General features: G+C 33.6%; 1 protein-coding gene across 1 annotated transcript in view; it reads left to right on the forward strand.

Annotated features, from left to right (window-relative positions):
• DPP10 (dipeptidyl peptidase like 10) overlaps positions 1-23,817 on the forward strand; it is a 513,620-nt gene that overhangs the window by 175,388 nt on the left and 314,415 nt on the right. The gene's annotated exons all lie outside the window — the stretch shown is intronic.

The following is a 23,817-nucleotide window of genomic DNA, read 5'->3' on the forward strand; positions in this document are numbered from 1 at the left end:
CCCTTCTGTTGTTTAGTGTTTTTATATATTAAGAAAATATGGTCATTGAAATTAGGAAGTGCTTATATAGTTATGCATCTATTAGGCTAAATTAAACCAAACAGCTGATGTACTTTAGTAATTAGAGCAACAAGTAACAGAATAAAGACATTTTTGTTTTTAAACTAATTGGTTAATTCACAGATATCAGAGAAACAGCTACTCAGAATGCAACTCTTCATAGCCCTTGTGGAATGCTGAGGATAGAACCCAGATTGCTCACTTTGTAAAAATACGGATTTCCTTGGGGAAGATAATACTAACCCTAATGAAAAAGTTTAATAAATGTTTAGAGCAGTGTCTGTTATTTCTTAATTGGATGGTCCTCTGTGGTCCTAGAGAAAAGGCTAAGGAATCATCAAGGTATGTTAAAATGAATGGGGAAAAAAAAGCCCTCAGTAGGACAAAAGGCAGAAGGCAGGAGTTGGTAATGAGGAGAGGGTATACTGAAGATTTGCTGATTAAAGTCAATATGAATTGATTTTCAATAAAATTAGTTTTGGGGGAAAAAAACTAAATATCTTATTTTTATTTTTTTTTTATCACACAGTATCATTTTTGAGGGGGAGTATAGGCCTTCAGTGGCCAAGCATTTAAGTTAGGTATAGACACTCAGTACATGAATATTCAGTTATGTGATAATTCCTTTTTTTTTTTTTTTTGTGATAATTCCTTATTGATCATTCCCTTTATACAGGTTAATGAGGTCTTCACCTCATTAGGTGGACCTAATCTATGGTCATAGATTATGTATTTTTTTTCAGCATTTGGTCCTTACTTCCTTAGCCTCTATGATACATCAAAAAATAAACAAAAATAAATAAAATCTTGTGGTTTTACTACATTATCCCAGTTCTTTTGTTGGTCCCTCACACCACCCCCAGCTCACCTCATTGTAGTTTCTCCATGTACTGATTAATACCATTTTATCTTTGTGCGTGTGTGCTTAATCTTTTTAAATCCTTTTGAGGTCTATTTCTACTCTCTTTTATGTAGGCAGTGACTCTTAATTACCAGAGTCATATTTAGTAAATATTCTAATTTACTGATCTTCTAAGATTCATAGGCTCCCTAAAGACATTTATCTCACAACACAGATAATTAAGCAATTTCTAAGTCCTAGAGGTGTCAGAATTCAGTGGTGGTGGGGGAGGTGCACGGATAAGGGATTAGAGTATGGCATATATTTGCAACCAGTTAACTCAAAACTGTAAAAAATAAAAAAATACAAATACCATGATTCCACATCTCTTCAGAGGAACTCATTTAATCATTTCTTCCCCACTCCAAGATAGCATTATTAAATGTAGTCGTCTTTTCAAAGCTCATGCTAGGCTAAAGTCTGGGTTTACTTTCTCTCAAAGGCCATTCTGTTGGAAAAAAATCTCTTACTAGAGCATAAGAATTTTATTCGTATTGCAGATTTTTCATTGAGCAATTATCAATATTTTAATTAGAATCATAATTAGCTAAGATCACTATAAAAGCTTTGTAATAAAAGTGCCAAGTCAATTAAGAAAATAAACATATTATTGATAGAAAGTGATAATATAATAGCCTATTATTTAGTAGGACATATTTTTCTAAAATGTGACAGGCAGTTTATTTTAAAAATTAAGATAACACCACATTGTCATTTCCCTCTTAAAAACATTTTAAATATGAATAGTGGGTACTTTTAGCTATGTAATCATGGTTAGCAGACTCCATGAGTAACAATAATGTTGGACGTGGCTGTCAAAAATAAAAGTAAATCATTTTCCTGAAATAATTGTCTTAAGGCTTCTTTTGGATTCAAGATAGGTGGATTTCTAATGAAGGAGGAAATTAAAGGGTATATAACTTTTTGAAGAAGAGTTATGCAAAAGAAGTGCTTTAGCCCCAAAACTGCTCTTCATCATTTTTGAGTGTTTGAAAATGTTATCTCTTAAAGCCAGAACTATTTCAAGCAAAACCTCATTCACAGTGACATGATGAGGAAATGTTTCATAAGTATTAGCTATATGTACTCTTTCTGCTGTCAGTAAATTGAATATCACCAGTGGTCTTAGCAGAAAACACCAGCAGCCATAAACAGTTCTATCAAATCACTTTTTGACATTAGGAGGGAATTGGAAATGGGTCTAATGCACTTATATGGAAATGGGTAACTGATGTATAAGACTCTCACGTCTTTTTGACTCTGAAAATCTGCAGAGCTTTTAAAAACATGCTATAAAAATAGCCCAAAACAGAGGAAAGAAATTCATATTTGGCAGCAGAATGATTCCAAGGAAAATGTTAGCTACACATTTTGGGGGTCCAACTGTCTTTTTATAGTCCATTCCAAGATAGTAGGTTTGATTAGAACCAGGGAATATTTATTGACTTAGGCATAGAGATAGCATCCATTGGCTTGCATGCCATCATAATATTTGTATTTGTTTATTTTTAATTTGTTCTGCCATTGGGTATGTGGGGGTGGAGGGAATAGATCCAACTCTATTTTACCACCACAAAATCAAGGAACTTATTTTCTGATTCATGTTTAAGGAAATAAGTGCCCTATGGAAAAAAATTCTGTGGTACCAGTAAATACTTACTGGATAAAGGCACCCAAAATTTCACGTCTTAAAATTTGAAATAAAGGTAAGCCCTTGGTGATGGGCCCTCAGTGTTGTATATAAGATGAATCACTAAATTCTATACCTGAAACTAATATTACACTGTATGTTAAGTAACTGGAATTTACATAAAAAACTTGGAAAAAAATTGAACTACAGAAAGGTTATTAGAAAGTTCTGACTGGCCAAATGGTTTTACACGTTGGCTGCAATCATAGAGAATTTGTTGTTGTTGTTTTTAAAGATCTGACTTTGGCAGTATGTGTTGGCATCCTAGTAGTGAATGGTATCAGTAGTGTAGCTAATACTGATTGGCCAATGAAGTCACAGGAACCGCACACCTACACAGTTGCCATGTACACAATACAGTTATCTTCCTTTAGACCAGTGGTTCTCAATTGGGGGTAATTTTATCAGGAGACAATTGGCAACTCTGAAGACATTCTTGATTGTTATGGCTGGAGGTGGGGAGTGTGCCACGGGAATCTAGTGAATAGAGGTCAGAGATGCTGTTAAACATTCTACAACGCTCAAGACAGCTCCTTACAACAACAACAAAGTTATCTAGCTGAAAATGTCAGTAGTGCCAAGTTTTCAAGATCCAGGTCGAGGCAGGGATACCAGGGAAACCATGAGATGATTCAAAGGTAGATTTTTCTTTTTTTTTTTTTTTTTAATTTTTTAAAAATTTTTTTAAAGATTTTATTTATTTATTTGAGAGAGAGAATGAGATAGAGAGCATGAGAGAGAGGAGGGTCAGAGGGAGAAGCAGACTCCCCACCGAGCAGGGAGCCCGATGCGGGACTCGATCCCGGGACTCCAGGATCATGACCTGAGCCGAAGGCAGTCGCTTAACCAACTGAGCCACCCAGGCGCCCACAAAGGTAGATTTTTCAAGGTGAGATCAAAGCAGTGGTTCTTTTTGTCAGAAATTTTTTAAATTTTATTATGTTGTGTTAATCACCGTACAGTACATCATTAGTTTTTGATGTAGTGTTCCATGATTCATTGTTTGCGTATAACACCCAGTTCTCCATTCAGTATGTAATCTGAGGCTTCCAGCTTCATTTCTTGAGACATATTTCTTCTTTTTTATGGACCAGTCTGTGAAGAAGACCAGCGGGCATGAGTATAATCACATGGCCTTGGATTCCTCTTCTGTGGATAGCTAAAAGTATGACCCCAGTTTTCTTATAGTTTTCTGGGGATACTTCTAATTGAGATATTTTGTTGTTGTTGTTCAGGCAAGTTGGTATCAGTTACTGGCTATTGTCAATTCCTTTGACCATGAAACAAGTAATTTTCTCTAAGTTAGAAGATAAAAACTGATGACTATTTAGTGTTCCAGTCAGTGTAATCCTTTACATTGGCATTACTACATTGGCATTATATTATTTATATTGTGTTTATAAATTTATATTGTGTTTATAAATAATTGAATTTATTTGTCTTCAGACTGGACATATCTCTCTTCTACCCCAAAGCAGTAACTACTCCCTATCATTGGATACATTCATGTTTCTTTCATTTTTTTATTATTCAGCTTTGAAAATATTTAGATCCTTTTATATACATATTATTCATTTTAAAAAGGATCATTATATTTAATTAGATTATTTAGATAATTTCCATCTCTTAGTCCTCAAAGAAGCATCAAACTTTACACATACCATCTATGTACATTCAAGTGAATAGAAATAACAATATTTTTCAGCAAAGATTGGAATATTTCTTTTATATTCACTTAGGGAAGAGAACATTGAACCTACTATGTATATTTAGCTTGTTTAAAATTTTCTTTAAGTTGGATGAATCTGAAAATGATTTCCTGCATAGTTTTAAAAGTGATGGTTGTCAAAACAGGAAAATCAGAAAGAAAAATTTTTATTCTTACCCTGGAAGTCTCCTCAAGGACAAATTTAAAATGTGAGAACAGATAATTCTTGTCTCCATATGTTTGCGAGTATGACATGATTACTCTAAAATTCCGTACAGTTATTCATACAGTTCCCCATAGGTGAGAAACACTCTAAGAGAGATCACTCCATTTTCTATTTCACCCTTAATTAGCACTGTGAATGATCCAGGAAACAGATGCTATAAACATATTTATTCACTGGGATGAAGTATCTTGGATGGTATAATCGTTTTTGTCCTGAGTAGCGTTGTTACTAATAAAAAGTATCAACAGCTCTATTAATTGTTATGAAGATTCTTAAATGTCATCCTTGACAGGAACCAAAATTTTCTAAATAATATATCTAAAAGTCTTCTTTGTATGGAGTAAAATACCACTTCTTATTAAACATCACTTATTTAACCCTTTGAAAAAGAGCTTATTTCAACTATATCCAATATATCCTCTTAAATATGTACAATAAAATTATTACAAATCCAGTATTTACTTCTGTAAAGATTCTTATTTAGAATCCCTGGGACTGGGGTGTAAATTGTTTTGATGTGTGTCAGATAGGATGAGAATATAGCTGGCAGCCAGATTTATTGCAATTAATTACAATTATTTTGGAATTCAGCTTCCTGAGAAGTCAGTGCTCTGAATTGTATCTGAGACCAATCAGTCTGTTTTGAGTATTTCGAGGCTCTGGTTATGTGCCCTTGACCATCTGATGAATATTTCTGCCTTTCATTTTCTTTCAGAAGAATTTTATATTTGGCTACATCCCAGTCATGGAAAGCCAATTAGACATTTTAAAAAATACTAATAATGAAAAACCCCATTCTTCTATTAATTCATGGTGGAATTTGAGCAAGAAAAATGCATTTTAAGAGACCTTTGAAGGTTTTCAAGTTGATAATACTGGGATTTTCTTCCTTTTCTTTGTCTTTTTTTTTTTTTTTTTTTGAGTTTCAGAAACTTCGGCCTGTGCACTTTGTTAATGGAGAACTATTCATTAAGCAGAACTTTGTAACTAACCATTTATAGTAAAGAGTACAGATATTTTCATAGTACACTGTGAATATAGTAAATTAGTATTTTGGTTTGTTTATGGAACATAATGTAGGGCATTCAGCATTCAGCAAACATTAAATGATAATGGCAGCCTATTACAGAGCTAGAAAGCATTCTCCCTGTCTTCCACTTTGGTTTCAATAAAAAGAAACTGAGACTCAGAGAAATAAAGTGACTTGCTTGATGCTTCTAGTAGAGTCTTAAGACTAGAATACAAATTCCTTGACTCTTGGTCTAACGTTGCTCTCATATACCTAGATGAGTTTTTCATTCAAAATCCCTTTTAAGAAAATGTAAAATAAATTAAAATTCCTTAATATCTTTGTATAAGGAGTTTCTATATGTATTTGTATATTTATTTTTATTTTTCATTTTTTTGTTAGTCACCATACAATCATTTATTACTTAAAACTTTTACAAAAGATACTTGAATTAAAGAAATATATATGTTTATATGTGTGTGTGAGAATACACACACACACACACACACACACGTATTTCTTTTACCATCAGCTAATCAGGAAGAAAGCAGTAGACATTAAATGGAAAAGCACTGGACGCTGAATGGAAAAGAAAAAAATAAAGGGAAAATATAATTTAAATGATTTTATTTGCCTTAGCTTGGCTGAAGTCACCATATTTGTTTTTAGCGTATTTTGGATTTTCAGTGACTATCTCCTATGTCATCATTCTTTCCATGCAATTATTTTCAATTCTTTTGGAAATGCTGCCTATTGAGAAACAACCTTATCTGTATTACACACAGACACACACACACACACCACCACCACCACCATCAAGCCACTCACCACCCTGCTTTTCTTCTCTTTTATCCTTTGATGGATATGTCTGAAAAAAATCTAGTCTACATTTGAGATTCTTCCTTCTCTTAAAAGCTTACAGAGAGTTTTCTCCCTCTCTGTTTTTATAATATTGCTGCATCATTATTAAAATGACTCATCATATCTTAGTTTATTAATTCACTTGCCAACAAATTATTGAGCCCCTGCTATGTATCAGATAAGATTCCAGGTTCTGGGGATACATGTTGAACAAGGCAGCCTTGTTATATGAGCAATTGCAGCTGGTATTAAGTCCTTGAAAAAAAAAAAAAGTAGCATGGAGTGAAGGTTAGAAAAGGATCAGGTGTCCAGGAAAGGTCCACCGTGGAGACAACATTCCAAGGTTAGGATGAAGAGTTTTGTAGGCTCAAAAAAGAATAATTACAAAGAACCTTGGGTGGGAACTGTATAGATCTATTTTAAGAATAGAAAATACATAAGTAATGGAGAATGTAAAGAATGGTACTGGATGAACCCAGTGAAATAATTATGAGAAAAATTAATGTTGTTTTATAGGCCAAGGTTTTGTTTTATAAGCAATAGGTACACTTTAAAGAAAGTGGTGATACCTGAGTCACATTTTAAAAGAACACTCTGCTATGTGAGGAATATATTCTAGGGATGTTAAAGTAGAAATTGTAAGACCACTTTGAAGGCTACAGCAATGGTATTTCTCTCATTGAGAAGATTCAGGGCTTGAACGAGAATGGACTAACAGAAAAGATGCAAAGTACGTGGATCAAGGATTTGTTTGAGGATAGAGTGGACAGGTTTTTGTCTAACTGCTTTGTATCTTTCAGAAATAGAGGAATCAACATTGTGTCTTAGCTTTTAAAATGGCATTAAGTCGTCAATTCTATTTTAATGTTTTCCAACTAATCTTGACATTAAGATCTATTTAGTGTTCAGTTGTTATATGTGTATGTTTATATTTGTTTTTTGTATATAACAGTACAATAAAGGGATTTCTGTGTCTTGGTTAAAAAAGATTTGTGGCAAATTTAGGAAGTTTACATAGATTGTTGAAATTCAATCCATCATCTCCTGGGTGTTAAAAATGTACATTTTTTTTAAAAATGTACTATTTTAATTATAATTGATCGGATCATTCAGTACTTTTTTTAAGCATTTAAATTCCAGTTAGCATACAATGTAATATTAGTTTCAGATGTATAGTACAGTGATTCAACACTCCCATACAACCCAGTGCTCATCACAAGTGTACTCCTTAATCCCATCACCTATTTATCCATCATCCCACACACCTCTCCTCTTATAACCATCAGTTTGTTCTCTATAGCTAAGAGCCTGTTTCTTGGTTTGCCTCCTTCTCTCTTTTTTCCCCCCTTTGCTCATTTGCTTTGTTTCTTAAGTTCCACATCTGAGTGAAATCATATGGTATTTGTCTTTCTCTGACTTCTTTTGCTTATCATAATACTCTAGCTCCATCCATGTTGTTACAAATGGCAAGATTTCATTCTTTCTTATGAATGAGTAATATTCCATTGTATATATACACACCACATCCTCTTTATTCATTCATCAGCCATTGGACACTTGGACTGTTTCCATAATTTGGCTATTGTAGATAATGCTGCTATAAACATCGGGATGCATTTGGATTAGTATTTTTGTATTCTTTGAGTAAATACCTAGTAGTGTGGCTGTTGGATCGTAGGGTAGTTCTATTTTTAACTTTTTGTGGAGCCTTCATGTTGTTTTCCAGAGCGGCTGCACCAGTTTGCATTTCCACCAACAATGCAAAAGGGTTTCCCTTTGTCCACATCCTTGCCAATACCTGCTGTTTCTTTTGTTGTTGATTTTAGCCATTGACAGCTGTGAGGTGATACCTCATTAGTTTTGATTTGTATTTCCCTGAGGATCAGTTATGTTGAACATCTTTTCATGTGTCTATTGGCAATCTGAATGTCTTCTCCGGAAAAATGTCTATCATGTGTTCTGCCCATTTTTAATGGGATTATTCATTTTTGGGGTGTTGAGTTGTATAATTTCTTTATATATTTTAGATCTTAACCCTCTTCCAGATATGTCATTTGCAAATATCTTCTCCCATTCTATAGATTGCCTTTTACTTTTGTTCTTTGCTGTGCAGAAGATTTTTATTTTGATGAAGTACCAACAGTTTATTTTTGTTTTTATTTCCCTTATCTCAGGAGATGTGTCTAGAAAGAAGTTGCTACGACCGACGTCAAAGAGGTTACTGCCTGTGTTCTCCTCTAGGATTTGTATGGTTTTATGTCTCATATTTAGGTCTTTAATCTGTTTTGAATTTGTTTTTGCATATGGTGTAAGAAAGTGGTCCAGTTTCTTTGTTTTGCATGTTGCTGTCCAGGTTTCCCAACACCATTTGTTGCAGAGATTCTTTTTCCCATTGCATATTCTTTCCTGCTTTGTTGAAGATTAATTGACCATATAGTTGTGGGTTCATTACTGAGTTTTCTATTCTGTTCTATTGATCTATGAGTCTATTTTTGTGCCAGTGCCATACTGTTTGGTTACTACAGCTTTGTAATATAACTTGAAGTCTGAAATTGTGATGCCTCCAGCTTTGCTTTTTTTTTTTCAAGGTTGCTTTGGGTATCTGGGATCTGTTGTGGTCCCAAACAAATTTTAGGATTGTTTGTTGTAGCTCTCTGAAAATTGCTGTGGGTATTTTGATAGGGATTGCATTAAGTATGTAGATTGCTTTGAGTAGTATAAACATTTTAACAATATTTGTTCTTCCAAACCATGAGCGCAGAATATTTTTCCACTTCTTTGTGTCATCTTCAATTTCTTTCATCAGTATTTTATAGTTTTCAGAGTACAAGTCTTTCATCTCCTTGGTTGGGTTTATTCCTAGGTATGTTTTTTGGTGTAGCTGTAAATGGGATTAATTCCTTAATTTCTATTACTGCTGCTTCATTAATTGGTATACAGAAATGCAACAGATTTCTGTATGTTGATTTTGTATCCTGTGCCTTTACTGAACTTGTGTATCAGTTCTAGCAGTTTTTTTTGTGGTGTCTTTTTGGTTTTCTATATAGAATATCAGGTTCCTTGATTGAAATCTTAAAATTAAAACTTTAATTTCAAAAGAGTTAAATAGATGGTTACTATAATTAATGAAGTTGTTATTGATTTAGAAATCCAGAAATATGTAAGCTTATTCAAAGATAAATTTGATGATATTTTGATTAAGCAGTGATGATACATTTTTATACCTTTCATTAAACTTCTCACTACTTTATGAATATCTTAAGAGAAGAAGCTAACCAAGACTTACTCAATTTTGTGTTTTCAGTGACTAACAATGAAGGCATAGCCCTGAGTAGACACTTAGTGCACATTTTATGAATGTTTTTTATTTATTTTCTTTTTCCACATCATATCATTTTTCTAAATATTGGATTCATAGTGGTCCATTAGAGAATGTAGGAGAAAAATGAGATTTAATTAACTCTCCTAAAATTTGAATCAGCTGAAAAAAGGATAATTTATAAACCAAAATAATAATTTTTGCCACTCACTTAAGGTGTGAGCCCATCAGATTGCAAGCAAGTAAAAAGATCTTCCAATTATTGAAATGAACAGTATTTATTTTCAGCAAATATTGAAAGATAGTAAACAATTACTTGATTCTTTGCAACATATTTTTATTATTTTGACACATTGTTAATTCATAGGATATCCAAGAAATATATATACATATAAGAAGCTTCATTTCATCCTCCAATATATTCATTGCTTATTAGACATTGAAAGAAATGTCCCTTCCACCTTAGTTTCAGGAAAATCTATTCATCTTTTTTTTTATGTTAATCACCATACATTACATCATTAGTTTTTGATGTAGTGTTCCATGATTCATTGTTTGCATATAACACCCAGTGCTCCATTCAGTATGTGCCTTCTTTAATACCCATCATCAGGCTAACCCATTCCCCCACCCCCCTAACCCTCTAGAACCTTCAGTTTATTCATCTCTTAATTGATATATGATAAGCAAAATATGACTCCTATAATTGATTTTTCCCCTAACTTTTGGCTGTGGGAAAACTAGAGCTGAATTGAAGTTTAATTTTAACAATTGGGAAGGAAATTAAACCATGGAAATTTCACTAAATCCTCTGACTTCATCACACTACTCTTCAATTTCTTTTTTTTCCTAATTTCCTTCTCTTTCATCTTCTCCCCCCGAGTCCCCTGTGTGTGTGTGTGTGTGTGTGTCTGTGTGTTGTGTGTTTATAATAGCTTTATTGAGAGATACTTCACATACATAATTTTCACCCATTTCAAATGTACAGTTCATTGTTTTTGGTATACTCACAGAGTTGTGCAACCATCATTGCAGTCTAATTTTAGAGTTTTCTTCAGCGGCCCCTAAAGTAACCTCTACACACTAGCAGTCTTTCTCCTGGACTCTCCCTCTGCAGCTTCCTGCAACTATTAGTCTACTTTGTATCTCTGCAGATTTGTGTATTCTCTACATTTCAGATAAATGAAATATACAGTATGTGGTCTTTTATGACTACTTTCACTTAGTACAATATGTTAGGGTTTATTTATGTTTTAGGATATATCAATACTTCATTCTTTTTATTGTTAAATAATATTCCATTGTGTGATATGCTACTTTTGTTTATCCATTCATTAGTTAATGGACATTTGAATTGGTTCATTTTTTTGAGGGATGAGAAGAGGGGCAGAGGGAGAAGGAGAGAGAGGGAACCCTAAGCAAGCTACAAGCCCAGTGTAGAGCCCGACTCAGGGCTCAGTCTCACAACCCTGAGATCATGTCCTGAGACAAAATCAAGAGTCAGATACTTAACTGAGTGAGCTATTATGAATAATATTTCTGCAAACATTTGTATGCAAGTTTTGTGTAGGCACATGTTTTCATTGTTCTTAACATACTTCTACTATTGTCGAGTATCATTCTGGATCATATGGTAACTCTGTGTTTAGCATTTTGAAGAACTATGAAATTATTTTCCAAAGTGGTTGCACCTATTTACCTTTTCACTAGCAGTATGAGAGGAACCAGATTTCTTCACATCTTTGTCAGTGCTGCTTCTTGTCTTTTTTATTGAAGCCATCTTAGTGTATAGGAAGTGGTATATTACTGTCTTTTTGATTTGCATTCCTTCATTTACTAAGGATGTTAGCATGTTTTCATGTGCTTATTGGCCATTTGAATATCTTCTTTAGAGAAATTTCTGTTAAAATTCCTTGCCCATTTTTTAACTAGACTGTCTTTTTACTGCTAAATTTTAAGTGTGTATTTATATATGCAAAATACAAGTTCCTTGTCATATATAAAATTTGCAAATCATTTCTCCCAGGTGTGTAATCTTTTACTTTCTGGATGGTATCCTTTGATGAACAAACTATTTTAAGTTTGATGAAATAAAATATATCTATTTTTCTTTTGTCTTATGTACTTTGTTGTTAATTTAAGAAACTATTGCCTAACCCAGTATCATAAAGATTTACTCCTGTGTTCTTGTCTAAAATATTGTAATTTTTTTTCTTACATTTAGTTCTGTGGTTTGTTTTGAGTTAATTTTGTATATGATGTGAGGTAGGGTATCCAGATTCATTCTTTTGCATGTGGGTATTTACTTGTCCATGCAACATTGTTTGAAAAGACTATTCACATTCAATGGTTTTAGCGCCCTTGTAAAATATCAGTTGACCACAAATGTGTTGATTTATTTCTGGACTCTCTATTCTATTAATCTATATCTTTATCTTTATGCCATTATCACAGTCTTGATTGCTGTAACTTTGTGATAAGACTTCAAAGCAGGACGTGTGAGTACTTGATCTTTATTCTTCAAGATTGTTTTGAATATTCTGAATCCCTTTCATTTCAGATGAATTTTAAGGTCAACCCATAAATTAACACATGGTCTATCCCTAGAGAGTGTTTCATGTGAATTTTAAGGTCAACCAGTAATTTAACAGATGGTCTATCCCTAGAGAGTGTTCTATATGCATCTTCTAAGAATATATATTCTGCTAGTGATTTCTGTCTATTAGATCTTTTTGCTTTATAATGTTGTTCAAGTATTCTATTTCCTTACTTATCTTCCACCAGTTGTTCTATCCACTAATGAAATTGGGGTCAGGAAGTCTAATCATTACTGCTAAATCGTCCATTTTTCCCTTCAATTCTTTTGATTTTTCTGTATGTATTTTGGAACTCTGCTATCAAGTACATATTTGTTTACAATTGGTATATTTTCCTGATGGAAATAGTATACAAAAACTGTACCAACATATTTCCATTTCTTCTCTCTCCTTTGCATTTTTATTGTCATATGAGTTATATCTTTATACATTTTAAGCCTAACTACACAATTTTATAATTATTGTTTATGAAGCCATCTTCTTTTAAAGATTTATTTATTTATTCATTTATTCATTTATTTATTTACTTTAGAGAGGGAGTGAGAGTGAGTGAGGGGAGGGGCAGAGGGAGAGAACCTCAAGCAGACTCCTTGGTGAGCAGGGAGCCTGAAGCAGGTCTGAATCCCAGGACTCTGAGGTCATGACCTGAGCCAAAACCAAGAGTCAGATGCTCAACCAACTGAGCGACCCAGGTGCCCCTATGAAGCTATCTTCTTAAATAGATAGGGGGAGAAAGGAGTTACAGTGTGCTTTGCTGCCTTTCATGATTTCCATGCAGGTAACTTTACTGGGTCATTTTATTTCTTCTTCAGTTTACAGGATAGTGTCCTTTAATTTCAGCCTGAAGGATTCCCTTTAGTATTTAGTATTAATAAATAATCTAGTATTTAGTATTTCTTAGAGTACAAGTCTGGTAGTAACAAATGCTCTCAGGATTTTTTATCTAGATATGGCTTAATTTCTCCTTGATTTTTGAAGGAGTGTTTTTAGCTCCATATAGAGTTTATTTCTTGACGGTGTTTTTCTTTCAATACTTTGAAAATGTCATCCTAACGTCTGACATCTATGATTTCCTAAGAAAAGTTAGCTGTTACTTTTATCAGGGATCCATTCTGTGTGATACGTTGTTTTCCTCTTGTTGTTTCCAAAATGTTTCATTGTGATTTTTGACAATTTGTGATTAGTTTAGGTGAGGATCTTTTTGGAATTTATTTGACTTGAAATTTGTTGAGTTTCTTGAATATGTACATTGATATATTTCATTAAATTTAGAAGTTTTTAGTTATTTTTGATTTTTTCTCTTCCTATATGTCCTCTTGTCTTTAGACTTTTACATACATTTTATATTCTACATTCAGTTTTACTGAAATAGGAAGGAGTATAAGGAATTCTGCAGTATAATATAACTAAGTATAATAATCTATTCTCACCTTAATTAGATGTTCTCTGTAAAATAATGATGTCATTTTCATCATGAAAAAACAGCTTAGATAACTTTGTCTTGATCAGCCTGCCTGCCTCCCTCCCTCCCTCCGTCCCTCCCTCCCTCCCTCCCTCCCTTTCTTCCTTCCATCCACCCATCCATTTATTTTGGATAATTGACTCTTTGATTTAACTGAATGATTTCAGTTTCTTAGCCTTAATGCAAATAGTCAATGACCAAGGGTTATTATATGAAGTGGGAGAGACTATAATGAAAATCCTACCCTTTACCAGCTACACTGTCTGACATTATGAACCTTTTTCAGCCTACTTTAAATACCTGGACTATCCTTAAATAGTTTTCTCTTATTTATACAACTTTCAAAAATGTTCTTCAGGACTCAGTTGTATATACTGTTGATTTTAACAAAACACTGAGAAAGAAAAGAACACCTAAGATAAATGAATAATTGCATTATAGTTTTAAAAAGTAAATTATGATAAAATATGTATTTCTTTTTTGTTGTTTTTTATTTTATTTTATTATGTTATGTTAGTCACCATACAGTACATCATTAGTTTTTGATGTATTTCTACCTAAAGAAGAGGTAGAATCATATCTCCGGCAAGACCATGTGGTATTTATTTTAGAAGAAAAATACTTAGAATAACATTCCATTTTTTATAAGAGTAGTGATAAATTAAGATTTAATTCATATAAATACACAGAGTAATCTTGCATCCTTACATATGCCCTCATCTGTTCTTTCTAAAAATAAAAACAAATTCACATTGTGAGTTCTCTTTGTTAGGAAACAAAGCACTTACCCTTATAAGTTTTGAATAAATCAGAGCTTATATTTGTGTAGTACAGTTCAATGGCCTTCTTTTTTTCCTTGGTCATTCCATAATTTATATATGTCCTTAAGATATTGACATTTAATGGATAGTTTAATAAAATATAATTAAGAATACAAATATTCTTAACCTCTCTCATTGACATTTCTAAACACAACAGAATGAAAATATATGGTCAGAAACTATAAACAGTTTACTGAATTATCTGAGAGTCATGAGCTAACATGTGGCTATTTACATTTATTTTTAAATTAATTAAAATCATATGAAATTTTAAAAACCCATCTTTTGGCCACATCAGCCTCATTTCACGTATTTAATAGCCAAATGAAACCAAGGGCTACTTCATTAGACCGTGTACATACAGAATACTTCCATTATCACAGAAAGTCCTATTGGGCAGAGCTGCTACACGTGTGCATATACAGCGAAAATAAAAGCTTCCTCCATATCACTCATTATCCTTTTTGAATATGTCTATGTACACATTGGTACCAAATAATATCAAACAGTTCTCCAGAAATATGTCTGTAGATCTTCTTAGGTCTGTACATAAACAATATTTTCCAAATATATACACTCATATGTATGTGTGTGTATATATTTAACTTCAACAAAATGGAGAGCCTACGCTTTTTATCTATTTAATAGTGTAACTTGGGGATCTGTTTACATGAACCCTTTCTTTTATTTTTGTCTAACATTATTTAATGGTTATGTAGAATTTCTTTGCATGATGTACTATTTATTTCCTGTTACACATTTGGAATATCCTTGGCAGCCATTTTTGAAATGTGTTTGTAGGCTAAATTCATGCAGGAGTATTGCTGTGTCAAAAGAAAGGTCAATTTGAAATTTAATAGTATCAAATTGTATTAAGTCCACCAATGGTATATGATATTGCCGACTGCTATACCCTTGCTGTCACTCAGTATTATCAACATTAGTCTATTAGTATCAATTTGGCTGATGAATAATAGCCCTTAATTGTTATACTGATATGTACTTATTTAATTATGAGTGAGGTTGAACATCATCTTGCCATATGTGCATCGGTAGTTGGTTCAGTTTTTTTCTATTAATTCCTTTGCACAAGTTTTTCACATTGGGTCTTTGCATCAGTAATCATGAGCAGCAACGTTTTTTCTTTAGATATTTCTATTTATCCTTTATCTCAGTGGAATTATTCATTTACCACCATTTGGGAAGTCCGGGGAAAATTGTTTTTCAAATCTCTTAGTTGGTATGTATTTATTATTAATGGTAGAAGAAGAAATAAGTAATGAGTGTTAAAAAGTTAAGGAGGGACAATGGGAAAAGTTGTGAATAAATGTCTAGAATGAACTCATTCAGCCATAAGTACCTATTTAATAAAGTTTAAAAGCATCATCTGTCCCATACGATTTTGGAAATGTACCCCTTAAGTTTCCCCTCAATTTTCCAAAATTGATATTAAAATTCATATTAAATTATATTTATTATATTATATTATTATATAAATATTTATATTTATATTATATAAATAAAATTCATATTAAAACAAAAAAAGAAATGTACAATCTGAATACCTTCTTCATGCCTTTGGATTAAAACAGCCTTCATTGGAGATTGAAATATATACAGAAAAGTAATTGATATTTGCCTTCTTTACATTTCAGAAGAAGATTAAAGGTATTAACAAACATTTCTGAGAAAGGGGACAATACAAGGAATGACTTTTTTATTTGGGGCATTTAAAATGCCTTGTTAGTAAATGATAACTCTTAAACTAATTTACTCTGAAAATTATTTTTATGTCCATCTTTGGGTTTCTGGTGAATGTCTAACTGAGCTTCTGAGCACAGTTGAGGAGAGAGCAGCGAAGTTTCCAACTGTGACTATGAGAGAAGAGAAAAAAACCCTGTCCTTCTAAGCTGAGCTGGTGATTTGGGCTCAAGACATTGAATCTGGAGGCAGTTTTTGATTGTTCCATATTGTCATTCCAATGGATGTGACTTAATTTTGCAGGCCTTCTTTCTTTCCTTAAATAAATGGAAAGTGCTATGCCACCATGGAAGATTGCCTTCACTATTGCCATTTGCTTTACCAGGGAAGGATCATGTATGATTATCTCTGCTTTCGAGTAGATACTGACAAATGAGAAGGAAATGGAGAATCCATTTATTATTATGAGTCCTGAGCATGAGTATTAAAAGACCGCCTATTAACATACTTTAGAAATACTGATGTTCATAGCTGAAAGCCTGATCCTTGTTATTCTTTGGCTTTTCAAGTAAATTGCATATTTAGAATCTTCTCCTTTAAATGTCACATCCTTGTTTTTTTTGTTGTTTGTATCCTGTATCTATTATAACCTCATGTTAAAATTGGAGTGCACAGACAGATATTTTAGCATACTAAAGAATGTCAGGTAGTAAATGATAAAGACATGGTAAAAAGCATTAGTTAACAACAACAACAACCACAAACCATTAAACCTCTTCCAATTCTGTTGAAAAATGAGCAAAATATATAGACTTTTTACAAAAAGAAACATTGTTGGTAAACAAATAAATAGATGCTTAATGTAATTCATAAACAGAAAAGTGATGGTCAAAAAGGGGATTGCATTTTACATCTATCCATTTGGCAAAGTTTAACTGGTATTACCAAGTGTTAGAATGAATGTGGAGAACATGGTCTCTTACTCATTGCTGACAGGAGTGTAATTTGTGTTTTTACTTTAGGTAACAGTTTGTCACTATTGTGTGAAGTAGAGTATTCACATGCCCTACAACCCACAAATTCCTCCCTTTATACCGTAAGAAAATGGTTGCTTGTGTGTATCGGGAATTAGAACACAGAGATTTATTCAGTCATAGTTGCACACAACCCCTGGTGTCCTCAACTGAGCTTAGGATCTATTAATGGACATTTCTGAGAAAGTGGACAATAAAGAATGACTTTTAGCTTTGGACCATTAAAGTGCAATTTAGTAAATGACAACTCAACTTTTAAACTAATTCTCTCTGGAAATTATTTTTACATCTTTGGGTTTCTGATGAATATCTAACTCAGTTTGTGTGTGTATGTGTGTTTGCCTGAGTGACATATTATTTAGTCTTAATTGGCTTTGAACTCTTAATAGAGGAATCAGGCAGCCCATGACTTCTTAAACTTCCCTTTATCACTCAGCATTCTTTTACTGATTCATGCATATTTGCATTTAGCTGTAGTTCACTTATTTTCATGACTATTCTAAGATATTCCATTCTTTTCACATTATTTTCATGGTTATATGGTTTATCATTATTTTTTATATATTACATTATATTTGTTGATATCCTGTATTTTTATTTGTCAAATTTATCATGAATCACACATGATAGAAAAGTTATTATTAATCTAATTCTGTGCACCCAAGACCCATTAAGATGAAAACAACATATATAGAGTATAAATCTTATACTCTATATATGATGATTTCACCAAAGATAGAAAATAGAGAGGAGGAAGTAGATATCAAACATAATATTAAAGAGGAATATACAAGAATATACCAAATCTGAAACAAACAAGTTTCTTTTTAGTTACTAACTTGCCCTCTCTCTTTTTATTTGGGATTATTAATGGCAGTGCTAAATTTTTGATGTCATATGAACTTAAATCGGCCTTTCATCCATAAGAAAAAATGATGAGCTCTTAAGAAAATTTACTTTTTAAAGCACTAATACTTCCCCATTTCTCTTTCATTTTTAAGGAAGAGTCAGGCAGGTTAAAACTTTTTTTTTTTTTAAAGCAATATTGCTCATTATGTTTTCCTTTCTTTTTAAAAATAGGGAAATTGCCAAGCTCTCAGTAGCCATCTTCTTGCCAATGGCAGAAATAAAATCATATGACTAACATAAATACCTGAAATGTACATGTCATATTTTAAAATATTAACTCTAGGGCACCAGGGTGGCTCAGTCAGTTGAGTGTCTGCCTTTGGCTCAGGTCTTGATCTCAGGGTCCTGGGATTGAGCCCCACATCAGGCTCCTTGCTCAGTGGGAAGTCTGCTTCTCGCTCTCCCTGTGCCTCTCCCCACCTCCCTGCTGCTTATGCTCATTCTCTCTCTCTCTGTCTCAAATAAATAAATAAAATCTTTAAAAATAAAATAATAACCCTATTAACTAGGTCTGTGAAATCATATTCTCTAATATTTACCTGATGGAGTATTGCAGCAAGAATAGACTGAAGCAATTTGCTGCTGCAGGGCTCTAGTCCACCCATCCGATCTTATAAGCATTCTGTTGAACATGTATTAGGCTATGATGTAGAAAACTCATCCAGAAGTTCTGATGTGATTATTTTTAGGGCTTCCATAACTTTTCATATCTTTCTATATGCTCTCTTCTTCTTCTTTTTTTTTTTTTTTCCAGTTGAAGAGTAGTTGACACACAGTGTTACATTAGTTTCAGGTGTATAACCTAGTGATTCAACAATTCTATAGGTTATGCTATGCTGACCACAAGTGTAGCTACCATCTGTCATCATACATTGTTGTTACAATACCTTTGAGTATATTCCGTATGCTGTGCCTGTCATCTCCACGACTTATTCATTCCATAACTGGAAGCCTGTACCTCCCACTTCCCTTCACCCAATCCCCGCCCCCCCGCCCCCAGCAATCATGAGTTTATTCTCAGTATTTATGGATTTGTTTCTGCTTTTTGTTTGTTCGTTCATTTTGGTGTGTTTTTTTTTTAGATTCCTCATATAAGTAAAATCATATTGTGTTTGTCCTTCTCAGTCTGACCTCACTCATTTTAGCATAATATCTTCTAGGTCCATCCATGTTGTCACATATGGCAAGATTGCATTCTTCTTTATGGCTAAGTAATGTTCCAGTGTGTGTGTTCATGTGCGCATGCATGTACATTCATACATACACTTATGCCACATCTTCTTTATCCATTCATTTATTGGTGGACACTTGGGTTGCTTCCATATTGTAGCTACTGTAGATAATGCTACTGTAAATAAGCATACAGTTTCATGTATCTTTTCAAATTAGTGTTTTAATTTCCTTTGAGTGAATACTCAGTTACTGAATTGTATGGTGTTTCTATTTTTAATTTTTTTGACCAACATCTATACTGTTTTCCATAGTGGCTCCTCCCTGTATATTCCCATCAACAGAGCATGTGGGTTTCTTTTACTCCACGTCCTTACTAACACTTATTATTTCTTGCCTTTTTGATACTAGCCATTCTGAAAGGTGTAAAGTGATATTGTGGTTTTGATTTGCATTTCCATAATGATGAGTGATGTTGAGCATCTTTTCATGGGTCTGCAGGCCATCTGCATGTCTTCCGTTGCTCTATATGCTCTATAGTCCAGTGGTACCTGAATGTAACCACTTAAAGGAAAAATATGTTCAAAATATGATTAGACAGCTCTAATCATTAAGCCCTAGACAATTTGAAGAGTCAGTAGAATAGCACATACTGAACTTCAAAGAAATAATTTACACACACACATGTTACATTATCCCTTTCCTTCTTCCTCCAGCCAAAGATTTTCTGGTTAAAGATTTTATTTATTTTTTTGACAGAGAGAGACATAGCGAGAGCAGGAACACAAGCAGGGGGAGCGGGAGAGGGAGAAGCAGGCTCCCCGCAGAGCAGGGAGCCCGATGCGGGGCTCGATCCCAGGACCCTGGGATCATGACCTGAGCCGAAGGCAGACGCTTAACGACTGAGCCACCCAGGCGCCCCCAAAGATTTTCTGATTTATTGATTTTTTGGAAGGAACAATATTGACACTCTTCTCCTCAAAGTCACCTTGTCTGCCCTGTTTTTAATAGAATTCAGAGACCATTAGTTTTCACCATCTTATTAAAAAAAATGTTTTTTAAATGTTTTAGTGTGTGGTCTGTGATCCAAATCAATAAATATTAATTTGGCTGTTTATTTGAGCAATAAATATATATGTGAGGTACTCTATAGGGCTCAGTAGGTACCAATTCAATAGTCTTAAAAACTACCTACTTGTACCATGGCATTTTCTGCATTTAGTAGTATTACCAAATATTCTAGTATCGGTAAGATACATGGTTCTAAGTAAAAAAGAAAGAGACCATCTGTTATGTTTATGCAGCATGGATACCATGGGTATCACAAAGAAATATAATTCAAACACTATACTAACTAATTGGGTAGCTAAGAAAAGAGAATGTGGAAAAATACACAATAAAATATTTGATTTTAAAGTTCCTTGCATATAGACACAGTTATGGCTATAAAAACAAATCATGGCTTTGTTTGGAGCTACAAGATAAAAAATAATCTATTTGCCTCTTCCTCATTCATTTCATTTGAAACCAGGCAGAGAAGGAGAGCCCATTCTTAGCATCATACCGTGGACAGCATTTGGGTTTGCCTTCTTTTCTGGCATTCCTTGATCTTCTTTTCCCCCGAATCAGTCAGTTAACTGCATAGTGGCCATTTTTCTCCCCCCATCCATTTAAGGTCAACTGTTTTCTAAAATCCTTCATCATGTATATTTAATGGTCCTTTGAGAACTGCAGTGTTAAAGAAACTTATTCATAATATATACTTCATCACATATTTGAAAAATTAAGATTTTATTTTTCTAGAATAAGAGATGATTTTTCTAAACATTTTTGTCAGGTATCAATACACTAAAAATGATATTGGGTAATGAGGGAAGTTATGGCCCAAATTAATTAAACATAAGGTGTGTGTGTGTGTGTGTGTGTGTGTATGTGAGTGTGTTTGTGTGTCTGTAGGGAGTTTGGTAGGTTGGAAGTACAGGGAGCAGGAAGGGAAAGATTATAGGGCCCACAGAGACTTACCTTCCTGTTTTCATCATTCTCCATCTGTTAAAAATATACCCATCTACACTTTAAGGCTTAGAGCATTATCCAGCTCAAATTCCTGGGCCAGTTGTTTTTTGTTTTTTGTTTCTGTTTTATTTATTTATTTTTGTAAGCAGAGGTGCCTATAAATATTTTTATCACCAGCTTTTTACAAGAACTAGAACAATACTCACCCAAACTGGACAGTTCTCATGCTTCTGTAATATCTCAATCTTAAGGCAAACCAATCCTTCTTACCAGTATGTGCTAATTTTAACCCCATCTCTGATTCTCCTCCTCACATTCCATCCTTTCTCAGCCTGAAGTCTTGAAATGCATGTTTTATATTTTCTGGCACTTCTGACATTTAAGTTTGTATTTAATGATTTCTTGCCACAATCTTCAGTATCTGACATCTTGGAACACTATCATTATCTTATTTCTACCTCTAGTTATAATGTTTCTGACAAGAGTGAATCATTACAGTGGAGCCTCTTAATGGGGGCATTACTGTAGCAATAAAAGATGTAAATCGCAGTTGCAAACACCCTAGAAGAGCAATCATGAAACAGTGATCAATGATTAGATGAACTGCACATATAATTACATACATATAAGGTCAGATGAATCACTTGAGCTGAAAAGGACAGGAAAGGTTTAAGAGGGAGAATTGGAATATTTTAGAGAAATACAATTTGAATAGGGAGCAGGTGAAGTCATGAAAGTATTACAACAAGTGGCGCAGGTTGAACAAAAGTATAAAACAAAGAAAACATGCACATTTAAAGAATAAAAGTATTAGTAAACAATACTTATAATACCTGCATTGTTACTGACCCATCCCTAGTAGAGCATGCTATGCTGTTTTCGGGATTTTGTCCCTTTTCTTTGATGGGGGTGGATTTGCATGGAATATAAACTTTTCTCTAATGCTCTATATAACTGATTAATAAGGCAGATCCTAGATATATCTCTTAAACTTGAGGCTTTTATACAAAATCTTAAACATTTCCTGTTGGATATTCTAAAAGGGCTACAACTGTAACACATCTAAAAATGGCATGTTTCAAACTTTCCTGAAAATATGCATTTTTGTCATCTTTCCCAATTTAAGTTGAAATAGCAACATTCAACCAGTGACAGAAACTTGAAACACAAAATTGTTTTGTACATTTCCTTGTTTCTCAGTGTTTAGACCTAATCATTAAATTCTTTTGTTTTTATCAACCATCTCCCTTGCATGTGTCCCTTCCTCTCTATGCCCTTGTTTCATTCTTAACTTCTTGGCATTGCTTGCCCAAATTGTCTTGAGAGCTTCTTACCAGATCTAGTGACCTCATGTTGTCATCAGATCCAACTCATTTTTTACCCACTGCCGAAGTAGTTGCTCTAAATTCAAATCTGATTTTGTTGCTTTTTTTTGGCTATAAACTTGACCATTCATGAAAACAGTGATCAGCTCTGCTATATTCATATTAGTAATAGTGCATGCATTATTAATAATAGCAATAATCCATGGGGCTAACCCCCACCTTTCCAGTAATCTCTTTAAGCTTCTTGTGCATTTTGTTAAGATTATTCTAATAACATAGTCTATAATTTCATTTATCTGGAAAACACTGGATCATGAATTTTTCACTTACATTACCACAAAATATATGAAAAGGATACCACTCTGTTCTTTATTTCTTTTAAGAGTTCATTTAACTTATTTTATTTGAGAGAGAGAGAGAGAGCACGAGAGAGTGAGTGAGGGGAGGATTAGAGGGAGAGAGAGAGAATCTGAAGCAGACTCCCTGCTGAGTGCAAAGCCCTATGCTGGGCTTGATCTCAAGACCCTGAGATCATGACCTGAGGTGAAATCTAGAGTCAAATGCTTAACGGACGGAGCCACCCAGGTGCCCCACCATTCTGTGCTTTAAATCTCTTCTCATTTTCTTCTTTCTCTTCCTTCATCTTTATGGCAGTTATTACTTTACCAAAAATTAGCAAACTGGTAGCCCTCAGGCAGAAATTGATGCCTAATAAATATATTTAAAAGTATTGGGCTATAGTTAAAATCATAAGATTGTAAATTAAAATCTTGATTTCTAGCTGATCTTGAAAAAAATTGGAACACTAGAATACTGTATCCACTTTCCTATAAGATAATGCTTATCTGAAGCTAAGGGACTATTGTCCCTTTTAGACAGTCTGAACCTCATTTTACCCATACAGCTTAATTCTGCCACTCCATACCCAGTCCCTTTTGGCATTTGGGTTGGAGACTCCCACTCTACCATGGACCAAAGAGAAACATAGTGCTTGTCTTATCTTGCCAATAT

This window comes from Mirounga leonina, unplaced genomic scaffold (assembly GCF_011800145.1).
Source record: "Mirounga leonina isolate KUSES-001 unplaced genomic scaffold, KU_Mleo_1.0 Mir_151, whole genome shotgun sequence".
Lineage (NCBI taxonomy): Eukaryota > Metazoa > Chordata > Mammalia > Carnivora > Phocidae > Mirounga > Mirounga leonina.